The sequence below is a fragment of the Ailuropoda melanoleuca genome, chromosome 1 (genome assembly GCF_002007445.2).
Source record: "Ailuropoda melanoleuca isolate Jingjing chromosome 1, ASM200744v2, whole genome shotgun sequence".
In the NCBI taxonomy this organism is placed as follows: domain Eukaryota; kingdom Metazoa; phylum Chordata; class Mammalia; order Carnivora; family Ursidae; genus Ailuropoda; species Ailuropoda melanoleuca.
The window spans coordinates 80,321,733-80,336,480 of record NC_048218.1 but is presented as its reverse complement, the minus strand read 5'-3'; the positions used below and the strand labels follow the sequence as shown (position 1 = coordinate 80,336,480).

Below are 14,748 nucleotides of genomic sequence, written 5' to 3'. Positions count from 1 at the left end.
TCAAGGGTCAACTGTATATTAATATGCTGTAGATGACACTATTACTAAAAGAGCATCATTTGTTGGATGTTATCAGGCTAAGTGCTCTGTATGCTTTGTGTCACCCTATTTCCTTTTATCCTGATACCTTGATAAAATGGATTATTTTCCTCTTTTTACAACTGAGGAAAGAGAGGCTCCAAAATGAAGTTGGATACTTTGTCCCAAGTTACACAGGCTGTTATTAGGTATGTCCGTTAAAGCATCTGATTTGCCCAGGCCCTATTCTAATGGAAAATTCCCAGCCCACATCTTCTGTTGCCCAGGAAGCCATCTGTGGTACTACATGACTCTGCTGCTCCCCTTTGTTAACTGTACTAGAGTGGGTGCACCCATCCAAAGACAACCAATTGTATACAGAGATTACTTCAGAGACACATACAGCTGGCTCAAAAAGATCCTGGGAGGGGTGCCTGGGTGGCTCAGTGAGTTGGGCATCTGCCTTTGGCTTGGGTCATGATCCCACGGTCCTGGGATCGAGTCCCACATTGGGCTCCCTGCTCAGTGGGGAGCCTGCTTCTCCCCCCCTTTCCTGCTCATGCTCTTTGTCACTATCTCTGTCTCTCCCAAATAAATATATGAAATATTTTTTAAAAAAGATCCTATGGGACAATTAGAGACTCTCTAATTTGAAATAAGAAACACGGAGTTTGCCATTTGAGAGCAAAAATAGGAGGCAAAAGGAAGCATCAAGAGATGCCAGATGATAGAGTCAGAACCTAACTAAAGCCATTTGCAAGCTAGCTTCTGAAGAGCAGAAGAGACTTGGAAGGTAAGTAAGTAGAGAGACCCTGGAAGGTAAGAAGAGAAGACTGAAGCCAACATAGAGTAGTTGAGAAAGGTCACCCTGAGACTAGGTAGAAAAACCATAGGCTCCTGTTGCTGAAGTCTTGAGGCCACTCTGATCCTGAACCCACCCTCTAGTTCTAGTAAGGGCTCTGCTCTTGGATTTCAGAGAGATTTCTGCCTAGATCCCACTTTTCTTGACATAGCTTGATTGAGACTATTCTTACATCCAAATGGACTTCAGTGGAACAGAAGCGGAGCAGTTCTATAAAGCTCATCTGTCTGATTCCCACATACTAACCACTGTGTTACCCTTTCTCCACAGACCAGGGAAGTTACCAGGTGCAGAGGTGGGCCCTGAAAAAGGATCAGATGTCATAGCTGTACCCAGCACTAATTCATATCTGCTATCCATATACAACTCCAAAGCAGATTTTCCAAATGGAGACTCAAGAAGTAAATTGGAAACAGCAAAAATTCCAGGGAGTGGGTTTTGTCAATAAGAACAGCCCCATATTCACTTATTGTTAAGTGGGGAGAAAAACTATAAAACAGTAGGTACACTATGCTCTCATTTTTGAAAATATGAGTGTAATAAAATACCAGAAGGAAAGGCACTTCCTTATTCATCAAATATTTAATGAGTATGTTCCTGGTGCTCAGGACACAATACTGTGCAAATAGTGATACAGGTTCCCCCCCACAAAGAGCTCACAGTCTAGTGAGGGAGGACCAACATTAGAAATAAACACCCATGTATGGAGTGTGTAATCACTATATTGTACACCTGACACTAATATTACACTGTATGTTAACTAACTAGAATATAAATAAAAGCTTAAAAAAAAACCACACATGCATAGCAATCATTCTAAGCACTGTGATGGAGATGCACTTGGTGGAGAGCCTTTGTCAGGGGCAGTTTGACCTGGTCAGGGAGGTCGGTGAAGGCTTCTCTGCTGACCGAGCTGTGATGGACAACTGTACAATACCTACACAAAGAGTTGTCTAAGCAGAGACTACAGAGTGGACAGAGCCCAGTGGTACAAGGGACTGCAGCAAGGATAAGGAACTCAGAAAAAGGCCATGTGGTTGTAGTAAAGACAGCTGGGCAGAGAACGTATGTGGGATGGGACTGGAGGGGTAAGCAGGGCCACATCATGCAGGACCTTGTAGGCCAGGTTAAGAAGTCATTACGTCTGAGGGATGAGGGGAAGCAAGTGAGGGTGGGGTGTGGAAGATACCATTGGATTTACACTTTGAAAATATTTGTCTCTGTATGGAGAACAAATTACTAGGGGCTAGCATGTGTAAGCTAGAAGAGAAAGGGACCAGTGTGGAATCAGTCATAATCCAGATGGCTTATGATGGCAGCATGGACAGGACAGTAGTGTTGGAGAGAGAAACAAGTAATGAATCTGAGGCATATAGAAAAGTTAAAAGCAGGGCAACCCTCTCAGGTCCCTTCTCTCCTTGGGAGCTTTGGGTACTGTCACTTTACTATCGCTCAATAAACTTTGCTTTGCTGCCCACCTAAAAAACAAAAAAAACAGTAAAGTTAAAAATCAATAGAATTTGCTGAAGGACTGGATGTGGAATGTAAAGGAAAAATAATTTTCAAGAATGGCCTAGGTTTCTAGTGTGAACAGCTGTATGAATGGAGATGCCAACACTCTGATACAGAGAACACTGCTAAAGGAACAGGTGTGGGGGAGAGGAGTAGGAGTTTATTCTTGGTCATGCTGAGTGTAGAGTCTCTGAGACATTCCAGATGCACTATCAAGTGAAATGTTTGATACACGGTCTGGAGCTCAAAGGAGAAGTGTGTGTTGAAGATAAAACTGATGTACTGAGACATGAAAAGTTATTTCTGGGTGATAAGCTCTTGTATCTTTTGTTTTATTCTATGTACTTTTCTGCTTTTCTCATGTTCTCAGCAATGAAAAAATTTTTTTTCTAAATAGAGTTTTTAAAAAGAGTAAAATTTTCCCTGTACTTATAGCAAAGAGGAATAATCTACTTCTCATAACTAGCATTAGTAACCTCAACAAGAAGGTCCTAGAGTGGGGAAAGCCAAATTAGTTTAACGCTAATATCTCTTCGGCAATACTGGATTTCTTTTACATGGGTCTACGGAGAAACTGCTGTCTTCCCAACTGTAACTTGTTATCCTGAGTAGACTTATGCAACAGGAGGGGTCCACTGTGCAGGTAGATGGTCCAGTCTGGTATTCAGGTGTCTTCCTGATAATTGAGGTGTTTTAAGAAGTCCAATAAAAAGCAATATTTCCCCCCTCATCCTGGATGAACCAACTGACAAATAAAACAAAGAGGAGATGAGGGCCAAATATTTGTGTACTAGCTGAGCTGGGGAGCCAAACCATATAATCAACATATTATCCACCCAGTTGTGGCAACACTGAAACAGAGCCAGCCCCTAACTCCACCTTATCCCCAGAATTGCAAAAAAGAAGGTACCTGAGAGTAGCCAGCAACCAAAGGAGGAGAGGAAGACCCTGGGTCATGCACACACAGTTTCTATCTCCTCATTCAGCATTTTCCCTGAGGCAGAAAGAGGGAGGAGGGATGTAAGGGTGGCGAAAAACCAGGAGTGTGAGGCTAATCCCAGAAGTGAGGTGCAGTCATACTCACCAACACCCAGTATGAGTTTCTGTATTTAGCATCAGATTTATAAATCAACCTCAATCATATACAAGAGGCTATCCATATGCATTTGGATAGGGTTTGAGTCCCTGATGACTAGCACTAAGTCAACACCAGCTTATTTTTTAGCACAAACTGAATTTATTAGCACAATATTGGGTGTATAATTCTTGTCTGGATCCTGGATTCAAAAAGAAAAACAACACCCATATTCATAGCAGCATTATTCACAATAGTCAAAAGGTGGAAGCAACCCAAGAGTTCACTGACAGAGGAATGGATAAACAAGATGTGGTATTTACATAGAATGGAACATTATTCTGCCTGAAAAATGAAGGAAATCCTGTCATACACTGCACCACGGATGAACTTTAAGGAAACTGATAAATGAAATAAGTCAGTCGCGAATAGACATAAATGCTGCATGATTCCACTTACATGAGGTACGCAGAGTGGTCAAATTCATCGAGATGGAAAGTAGGAGGATGGTTGCCAGGAGCTGGGGGGGAGATGGAGATCGAGGAGTTAGTGTTTAATGGACACAGAGTTTTAGTTTTTCAGGATGAAAAGAGTTAAAGAGATTGGTGCACAACAATGTGAATATATTTAACAACACCAGACACTACACTTAAAAATGGTTAACACGGTAAAAACAAAACAAAACAAAATCCAGCAACAAGAATAACAAAAACAGCTAGAAGAAAGGAGTTTTCTTTCTAGTTTTAACACATTGGGAATATTGGGCACAGGTTGTTCCAGAGTTCCAAAAGTATTAACATCAAAAGTCACACATTTCAAAATATCCTTAGATGAAACACTATTGAATATGGACTTGGGTTTGAAATAGAAAATTAATCAAAGTTGAGTCCTGGGATATTTGAGATGATCTGAGATATTTTCAATTATGTGTGAATTCATCTAGCACAAAAGTGGTATTAAAGGTTTGATTACAGTGCCCAAAAAATGTAGCTATAAAGGACGTTTTAAGGACTAAGGAAAACCTGAACATGAACTATACTCAGTGATTTTATACCAAGGTTATGTTTCTTGCATATGATAATGGCACTGTGGCTACGTAGGACAGCATCCTTGTACTCAGGAGATACATGTGATTTTTAGAGTGAAGCATCATACCTGTCACTTACTTTCAAATGGTTCAGCAAAAGAAAATATTGTATAGAAACAGAGAAATAAACCAGAGTATATGGGAGCTCATCATACTATTTTTTTTAAGTTTTTTTTAAAGATTTTATTAATTTATTTGACAGAGGATGAGAGAGAGAGAGAGAGAGAGCACAAGCAGGGGGAGCGGCAGGTAGAGGGAAAAGCAGGCTCCCCTCAGAGCAGGGAGCCCCATGCAGGGCTCGATCCCAGGACCCTGGGATCATGACCTGAGCTGAAGGCAGACACTTAACCGACTGAGCCACCCAGGCACCCCAAAGTTTCATTTTTAAGCAATCTCCACACCCAACATGGGGGTCAAGACACAACGCCGAGATCGAGAGTCACACACTCCACCGACTGAGCCAGCCAAGCACCCCATATTCTTTTATATTTTAAATTTGAAATGTTTGGATCCTTTTGTAGTTCAGAAGCATGATGATGGGGTGTTCACACCATTGTGTGACATGTGCCTTCCTCAAACCTTGTTTTGACCATGGCACATTATCCGTCTGATGTGAAAAAATATAATTTATTAACTAATTAAAAACGTTTGGAGGGTGTATGGGGAGCACAAAATCTCCAGCTTACAAGGAGAACAAGGCTTCAAAGATGCAGTTAAGAACAGGCTCAAAATCTCTCTGAAGGATCAGCCTGTTGAGGACACCACTTTCCTCACCCCTGAGCATGAGACGCGGCAGCGCTCAGCACTAATATTGCTGGTACAGGGCACAGGGATGCCACCATTACACCCACGCCATCGCTTCCCCCAAGGAAGCGGCCTTACAACACCCTCCAAATGAGTAAATAAGTCCAGCAGAGATGGTCACCTCTGGATGTACCATTAGAATTAAAGTGTGACCTGATCAGCTGACGATAAGAAGACAAGGCATAGCTTGGGGCAGAGGAGCTGGGGGACGGGGACTTCCAATCAATCTCATTCTGAAACAGCCAGGTGGCCTTCTCACCCTTAAGACACTTCTTCTAGGGTAAAGAAATGTGATCAAGTCTGAAGTTTCAAGCTACAGAATTTCAAACACCTTTAGATGACAGATGAAAAATAAGAAAAACACTGTATTAATAAAATCTACTTTTTCTACATCTCCATTTCAAGGGAAGTTTTCATGTCTACCTCTGGGTGTATTATCCACGTTATCCAGAAGTTTCTGTATTAACTTAAGTTCTTCTAGCCTTAACGTACTGGAAACCTGATAAAACAAATATGATCCAGTAGCTGTTATCTTGTTTTTAGATTTATTTATTTATTTTAGAAAGAGAGAGAATGTGTGTGAGAGAGTGCAGTGGAGGGAGGGGCAGAGGGAGAGAGACAGAATCTCAAGCGTACTCCTTGCTGAGTGCAGAGCCTGATGTGGGGCTCAATCTCACGACCCTGAGATCATGACCTGAGCTGAAACCAAGAGTCAGAAACTGAACTGACTGAGCGACCCAGGTGCCCCAGCTCTTATCTTTTATGATTCTTTAAATATATACAGACATATTTTAACACATTCCAAAGCCATTTAGGAAGGACTTTTGCACGATCCCCAATTTGGGTTAACAACACTGCTGCTCAGCACTGTGGATATATATACATGAAAAGAGAAAATATTATAAAATGTGCCCTATATAACCAACAGTCTTCTGTAACATAGTTAAACATCACATCAACCCTTCCAAGTACAGATATGACAAGAGATGTTGGGGGGGGTGCACACAAAGTAAAGTTCCCTGTTCATTTCTGTATATCACATTGCCACTTTGCCAACTGCCTCCTTCAGCATGGTGTGTAAGAAAGGGAAGGTGTATTAGACAGTTCGAACTGGGGACTGGAAAACTTAGCCATCACTTTCTCAGAGGGGTAACCGGGGTTTTGAGTTTTTATACCTGGAGAAAGGATCCCGGTGTGGAGAGTCAGGAGATCCATCATCCCATTCTAAGGGTCTGCGGGTTCTACTTGAGCAAGAAAGAAGACCACTGCAAAGGACCAAACTCTAGAGTCAGAAAGACCTGAATTTTAATCCCAGTTATTGCACTTCCCACAGTGTGGCCTTGGGCAATATGCTTAACTTTGCAGATCCACAGATTCTTTATCTATAAAATGGATTACCCATCTCATAGCGCTGTTGTGTTACTGAAGGAGAGCTCATTATTTAAAGCCCCCAGCACTACACCTGACATGCTGTAGCTCTAAATAAATAGCAACTATTATTAAATAACGAAAGTTTCAAAACCTAGGCAAAGAAGAGCAGAGACATAAATTTCCTCCAGACATGAGAACCATTCTGGCACTGACTAATATGTAAATCACGTCTAACCTTCTCAAAATAACCCACCATAACGGAAAGTAATTTCTATGTCTAAATTGGACAAAGTACACCCCTTTCACCAAGCTGCCCCTTTCTCTACCGGCTCTGTCCTGAGTCTTCGACAGGTCTGAGATTACACTGACAATGGGGAGTTGAAACAGGTTCTTTTCCAGAATTTAAGTTTGAGCTTAATGAATTTGCATTAAATGTCAAGCATGGTCCAGCCACAGTGCTGGAAAATAGGAGATACTGAGGTGACTAAATATCCCCCAGTCTGCCCTCAAGGAGCTCCCGGATTAATGAGGCCAACAGGTGAACAGGAAAACTGAATAGCATATCGAACATACAGGCTACTATGAGAAAATAACACACCCTAAGTTTTATGAAGCCTTTTGACCCGATCTTTATATATTTTCAACATTTTATTCTCTTCTGCACTTTGTTTTCCTTAACAATTAAACACTCAGAAAATAGGCCTAAGTCCAATGTACATTCAAATGAGAAAACAAAATTCACCACTTTCGGTTTGCTTAAAAAGTTGCCATCTTTAGGGTGCCTGGGTGGCTTATAAGGTTGATTAAGCGTCTGACTTCGGCTCAGGTCGTGATCTTCGGCTCGGGTCATGATCTCTGGCTCAGGTCATGATCTCACACCCCTGCTTGTGCTCTCTCTGTCTCTCTCTCTCTCAAATAAATAAATAAAATCTTAAAATGAAAAAAAGTTGCCATCTTTGTCTCAATTGTGCTAAATTTGTCAGCTCTATGATTCTTATCCGTAGCATCAGAGGAAGGGTATCTAATACAGTCCGGAGAAGGCTATGCCAGAAAAGATCTCTCTGCTACATTCTCTGTGAGAGTCATACGGGAGATTAGGACTTTCAAGATACAAATTTGTGGGGACATAATTCAGTCCATAGCATTGTGCCTCTGGTCCCCCCCAAATCTATGTCCTTATTGCATACCAAATACATTTATTTCATCCCAACAACCCCCAAAGTCTCAACTCATTCCAGCATCAACTCTAAAGTCTAAATCAAACTCTTCATCTAAATAAATCGGTTATAGGTGAGACTAGAATTGTGATTCATCCTGAGGCAAAATTCCTTTCCAGCTATGAGCTTGTGAAATCAAACATGTTATATGCTTCGCAAATACAAGAGTGGGTCAGGCATAGGATAGACATTCCCATTCCAAAGGGAGGAATAGGAAAAAAGGAAGGAATGATAGGTTTCAAGTAAGTACAAAACCCAACATGATAAATTCCATCAGATCTTCAGTCTTGAGAATAATCCTCTTTGGCTCAATGCCTGGCCTTCCAGACCCACTTCGGCAGTGGCCCCACCCTGCAGCTCTGCCAGGCCAGGGTCATGAAGTCAAGGCTCTGCCAGCAGCAAACCTGCCCCCTAGGCTCCAGTTATGTTAACAAAGAGAATTTAAAATAGACCATGTTTAACTAGGTAATAAAGAATTGTTAACAAAGTAATTGAAAAGGCAAAAAGAACACTAAGCTTTCACAGGTAGCAACAGCAAAGCAGTTCCTAGGGCTGGGGGAACAAAGGGAAGAGGTTGTAATTCAAACGTAGAAGCTTGAAGGAGAGTCCCAATGGATTGGGACCGAGGCTTCTGAAAAGGGGTGCCAGTCAGGTGAGCTGGTGTCTCTGCAGGGATACAATGAGTTTGCCTTTGCAAGCTGGTAAAACCTCAAACTAGATCCAACTGTGTGTTATTTGCTTGGGCTGCCATAACAATGTGCCACAGACTGGGTGACTTAACAAAAATCTGTTGTCTCACAGGTCCAGAAGCTGCAAGTCCAAAATCAAGGTGTTAGCAGGAGGGTTCCTTCTGAAAGCTGTGAAGAAAAGATCTGTTCCAGCCCTCTCTCCTTGGCTTGTAGACAGCCATCTTCCCTCTATGTCTCTTCACATTGTCTTCCCTCTATGCATATCTTCTTATAAAGATAGTCAGGCGCCTGGGTGGCTCAGTCGGTTGGGCAGCTGCCTTTGGCTCAGGTCATGATCCCAAGTCCCAGGACTGAGTCCCACATGGGGCTCCCTGCTCAGCAGGGAGTCTGCTTCTCCCTCTGACCCTCCCCTCTCATGCTCTCTCTCTCTCAAATAAATAAATAAAATCTGTTTTAAAAAAAGAGACATTAGTCATAGTGAATTAGGGTCCACGACTGCATGTTAACTTGATTACCTCTTTATCTTTTTTAAAGATTTTATTTATTTATTTATTTTTAAATTTATTTATTTAATTTATTTAATTAATTAATTAGTTTATTTATTTTGAGGGCGGGGGAGGAGCAGAGGGAGATGGACAAGCAGACTCCACACTAAGCACAGAGCCTGATGCAGGGCTCTACCCCATGACCCTGTGATCATGACCCGAGCTGAAACCAAGAGTCACATGCCCAACTGACAGGGCCACCCAGGTGCCCCTTGATTACCTCTTTAAAGATCCTATCTCTAAATAACGTCACATTCTGGAGTACTGAGGGTTAGAACTACAGCATATGAATTTTAGGGGACACAGCTGAACCTGTAACAAACTGCTCCTGGAATGAACTGGCTCCGCCGGAGTGAAGAAGCAGCATTGCTGGACGCTGATGACAGGAATAGGAAGCCAACCAGAAAAAAACCAGAAGCAAAGAGGAAAGAGTAAATCCCTTCTTCCTCATCCTGCCATGCAGTCTCCCTCTAATGTTCCTTATTAATAGAGCCTAAAAGGAAGCAGCTGGCAAAGGAAAAATGTGGTTGGCAGAGTCCCAGTCCCTGCATCACAAAGCAGAATATAAAAGAATGGGTTTGAAGCTGAGAGCCAATAGGTTAATAACTGGCACAGTGCTGAATAACTGTGAGTCTTTCTTATTAATAACTAGCATCAGAATTTTTTATTTTCATTTTCCATATATTTTTATAATATAATAAGAAAAGTTGCAATAAAATATTTAATTGAACAAACATACTGGCTCCTCTGCTAAAGTTGTCCTGATGGCTGGCAGGCTGGAACATCACCACACCGCAGCTCATGTTCATTTGTTCACTGGCATATGGCACTGAGTCAGTGGCCTTCCTAGGGGAGGCCAAGGTGTATGATGTATGAGCATGGTGTATCAGTAAACTAAAAATTTGGAATCCAGCTTGTTAGTAAGAGTTTTCTCCATTTTATGGCTGAGAAGATGAACATTCAGAAGGTGAAGTTGTTTGACCAAGGTAACACAGCTAATAAGTGATAGAGTATTGTTTTGAACTGAATTCTGATTCTCTGTGCCTCAATTTCTTTATCTAATACATGAAGATAACAATATCTATCCAACAGAGCTGTTATGAGTACTAGATGAAATAATATATGAAATGTGCATAACACAGACACAGCCTGACATATACTAAGAGCTTTAAAAAAGTTGGCCAAGGGGCACCTGGGTCACGCAGTCAGTTAAGCGTCCAACTCTTGGTTTCGGCTTAGGTGATGATCTCACGGTCCTAGGATCGAGCCCTGTGTCTGAATCCCCAGTTGGGATTCTCTCTATCTCTCTCCCTCTGCCCCTCCCACTTGTGCTCTCTCTCTCTCTCTTTCTCTAAAATAAATAAATAAAATTTTAAAACAATAAATAAATGAAAATTCTAAAATAAAAAAAATTTAAAAGTTGGCCAAGTCTGTGGCTTTTTCTACCATACCAGGCTATTCTATCCCATGCACTCGTCAAAACTTCACAGTATTTGGAGGATAGAACTTTAAAGAATTGAGATGGGGTTGGGAATAAAATTCCTTAAAAAAATTTTTATTATAATATATTTGCTATCAAATCTTTCTGAGGGCAATCATCCATTTTGGACTCCCACAAACTATAGACAAATGTTTATTGAGCACCAGCCACAGGGTAATTACTGGAGATAAAACACTGAGACACAGAGAGCCCTACCTTCAAGTGTCTCATCAACTACTGGAGGACTTAGTCAAGCAATGACAACACACAATCTGGACTAGGATCAACGACATCCAGTGTAGGAGCCTATAACAGGGAAACCTGATGTAGACTTGAAGAAGCCAGAAAAAGCTTTCGGAGAGTCACACTTAAGCTGAAAACTGAAGAACAAATAGGAGATTGGTAAGCATTTCAAACACAAGGGAAAACAACAGAAAAAGCCACAGGCAGGATGGAGCAAGGAATATTCAAAGAACTGAAGGAAGCTGACTGTGGCATGGAAATTGGGGCGGGCAACAGACAGAGCTGGGAAGACCCCCAGGACCTATTCCTGAAGGGCTATGTGAGCCACAGGACCCTGGACATTAATTGGAAGCAGCATAGGACCGCTGTAGGGTTTTAGCAAGTGAGGGACAAGTAGATGTGTACTTTACGAAGATCAGCTTGAATGCCACGTGGACAATGGCTTGGAGTGAGGTAAGAAAAGAGGTAGGGAGCGGGCGCCTGGGTGGCACAGTGGTTAGGCATCTGCCTTCAGCTCAGGGCATGATCCCGGTGTTATGGGATCGAGCCCCACCATCAGGCTCCTCCGTTATGAGCCTGCATCTTCCTCTCCTACTCCTCCTGCTTGTGTTCTCTCTCTCACTGGCTATCTCTATCTCTGTCGAATAAATAAATAAAATATTAAAAAAAAAAAGAGGTAGGGAAATTGGAAAGTTGCTACCTGCCAGCAAGCCAGATGAGAGATGATGGAGGTTTGAGGGAAGTGCTCCTAAGGATGCAGAAAAACGAATGGATTCAAGTAGCATTTAAAAGGTAGAGCCTAGGGGCGCCTGGGTGGCTCAGTCGTTAAGCATCTGCCTTCGGCTCAGGGCCTGATCCCAGAGTTCTGGGATCGAGCCCCGCATCAGGCTCCTCCACGGGAAGCCTGCTTCTTCATCTCCCACTCCCCCTGCTTGTGTTCCCTCTCTCGCTGGCTGTCTCTCTCTCTCTGCCAAATAAATAAATAAACTTTAAAAAAATAAAAATAAAAAAAATAAAGGGTAGAGCCTAATGAATCGTTGAACACTACATCAGAAACTAATGATGTACTATATGCTAGCTAATGAACATAATAAAAAAAAAAGAAAGAAAAACAAATAAATGAAATGTATTCCCAATATAAATACATACATACATAGTAGAGCCATCTTGTATCAGAACTGCCAACATGGGCCACGTTTGCACCAAAACCATGAAGAAGACAGCTTGGGTCATCATTGAGAAGTATGACTCATGCCTGGGCAACGATGTGCACACCAACGTGTGAGAGGAGACTGCCATTATTCCTAGCAAGAAGCCCTGCTACAAGAGAGCAGCCTTTGTCACACGTGAGATAAAGCAGATTCAGAGAGGCTCAGTGAGAGGTGTCTCCATCAAGCTGCAGCAGAAGGAGACAGAAAGCAGAGATAATTGTGTGCCTGAGGTCTCAGCCCTGGGTCAGGCCATCACTGAAGTAAGAGCCTGACACTAAGGAAATGTTGAAATTCTTGGGGCTCTGGCAGTCTGTCCAGCCTGCAGGTCACTTGGCCTACAGCTGGGATGAATTTCAAACACCACGTGGAGCCGTCTGAATCTTTCTGCTATGTGCAATATCTTCAAGAATCCTTGGACAACAAAAAATAAATCAATAAAAAACTAAAAAATAAATAAAAGGTAGAGCAAACAGGATTTGGTAGATGACTAGAAGTAAGGAGTGAGGGGCAGAAGAAAAGAAGAAAAGAGAGAAATAAAGAAAAATGCCCAGGTTTCTTTTTTGGGTAACGAGATGGCTGGTGATACCCTTTACCAGGACAGGGAGCACAAAGGAGGAGGAGGTTTAAGGCGGAAGCTGATGGGCTTAGGTTTAGGTTTAGGGTTGAGTTTAAAGTATACAAGGGTCATCCAGATGGAGATGATCTGCAGGTAATAGCAAAGCAAACCATCACATCTTTTTCCATTTCAACTGTTGACCACAGTCCTGCCTCCCGAAGCAGCATTGCTGTCTATGAACCAACCAATAAGGGCCTTGAGTACCACCTGCTATGGAGAATATTATTAGCCTCTTGTTTTAATAACCAATACATTTAAATTTTCTTCCCCTCCAAAATGCATCCTAAGTGAGAACAGGATGTGGGTGTAACCAACAGATAATTATATACATACTATGAAAGCTGTTTAAAATGAGACCATTCTTATACAACTGATAGAAATTTTCAAACCCAAATCAAATTTTTTGCTCTTTATTTTGCTACCACCACCAAGGATAGAAGGTCCATTTTTTGTAAAGTCATCCTGTCATATTATTCTTCACAAAAAATAAACACTAAGGAATGGAACACAAGTTATTTGAACTTTTATTCTTGAAAAGAAAATCCTAAACTTTACAACATCAAATCAGATTTCTTAATCTGAGAATGTAGCGAGTTTGGAATCAGAAAACATTATGGGGGCACCTGGGTGGCTCAGTCATTAAGCGTCTGCTTTCGGCTGAGCCTTTGGCTCGTCCTGGGATGGAGCCCTGGGATCGAGCCCCATATCAGGCTCCTCTGCTGGGAGCCTACTTCTTCCTCTCCCACTCCCCCTGCTGTGTTCCCTCTCTCGCTGGCTGTCTTTCTCTCTGTCAAATAAATAAATAAAATCTTAAAAAAAATAAAACATTATAGCTAAAACATTTAAATAATTGGTTATTTTTCATTCAGAAATCCCTACACACAAGGTTTTTTTCAACAAATTTTGGCCAGTGTTGGAAGATATATAAGTGTAGTTCTGGTCTCCTCCACAAGGGTCAAAGCTGCAGGAGAGGAAAGAGTGAAGTTTCTACAGGTGTAAGCTTCTCCCAGGTGGGAGCTGCTTCCCATGAAAGGAGGGGTGACCAAGCCTAGGACAGAACCTCTAGTGGGACTACACCTTTGAAGACTGAGAAAACAGAAAAGCCACAGCCCACCTAATTGAAAGGAACCATATAGGAGGAGGAGTTAAGATGGCGGAGGAGTAGGGGACCCCTTTTCAGCCAGTCCCCTGAGTTGAGCTGGAGAGGTACCAGACCAGCATGAACATCCACGGAATCAGCCTGAGACACAGGAAGATACATCTGGATCTCTACAAATGAACATCTCCAGCGCTGAGTATTGAGGTACGAAGCGGGGAGCCGTGAAACCATGCACAGATATAAGAAGATAAACGGAAGGGGGAGGGAGCCGCCGTGTCCGGGTGCCAGGAAGCGGTAGCCAACTGCACGGGGGTGCGGGCAGACCGCGGACCCGCACCTTTGGTCCCTCGAGACAGCAGACTGAGACTGTGAGCTGGGGGGGCACGTGCTACCAGACTTCTCACAGAGCTCCGGAACTCCGATGTGCTCACTGGATCCAGACTGAGACTGGGAGCTCTGGGAGCACGCGCGGGGCGGCTGGCAGACCAACTGCATGGGGGAGTGGGCAGACCACGGACCCGCACCCTCGAGACAGCAGACTGAGACCGTGAGCCGGGAGCGCGCGCCACCAAGCATCACACGGAGCTCCGGAACTCCGGTGTGCTCACTGGAACCAGACTGAGACCGGGAGCTCCGGGAGCACGCACGGGGCGGCTGGTGGCTGGCGGGGTTAGAAACACAAAGGACAGAGACGCACCGGCCCTGGAAGTGAGGGCTGGGACGCCAGGTGTGGGGCGCACAGCCCGGGATGCTGCAGGGTTGAGCAGCACCAACAGAAACAGAGTTAAAGTGGCCAGAACATCAGTGGAGAACGGGCCGCAATCCCTTTGTTCTGTGACAGAGGCTGAATTTCGGCCGCTGCTGCTCTGACTCTCAGAAGAGGCACAGCAGACCACCAGGGAAAGCCGCCAGAGAACAA

General features: G+C 43.1%; 1 non-coding gene and 1 pseudogene across 1 annotated transcript; both read left to right on the top strand.

Moving 5' to 3' along the window:
• Nucleotides 1-5,063: 5,063 nt before the first annotated feature.
• LOC117795575 lies at nucleotides 5,064-5,167 on the top strand. The gene has a single exon (XR_004619646.1). It is a non-coding gene; the product is annotated as a small nucleolar RNA U13 (small nucleolar RNA).
• Nucleotides 5,168-12,089: 6,922 nt separating this feature from the next.
• On the top strand, nucleotides 12,090-12,544 carry LOC100466803 (annotated as a pseudogene).
• The last annotated feature ends 2,204 nt before the right edge of the window (nucleotides 12,545-14,748 follow it).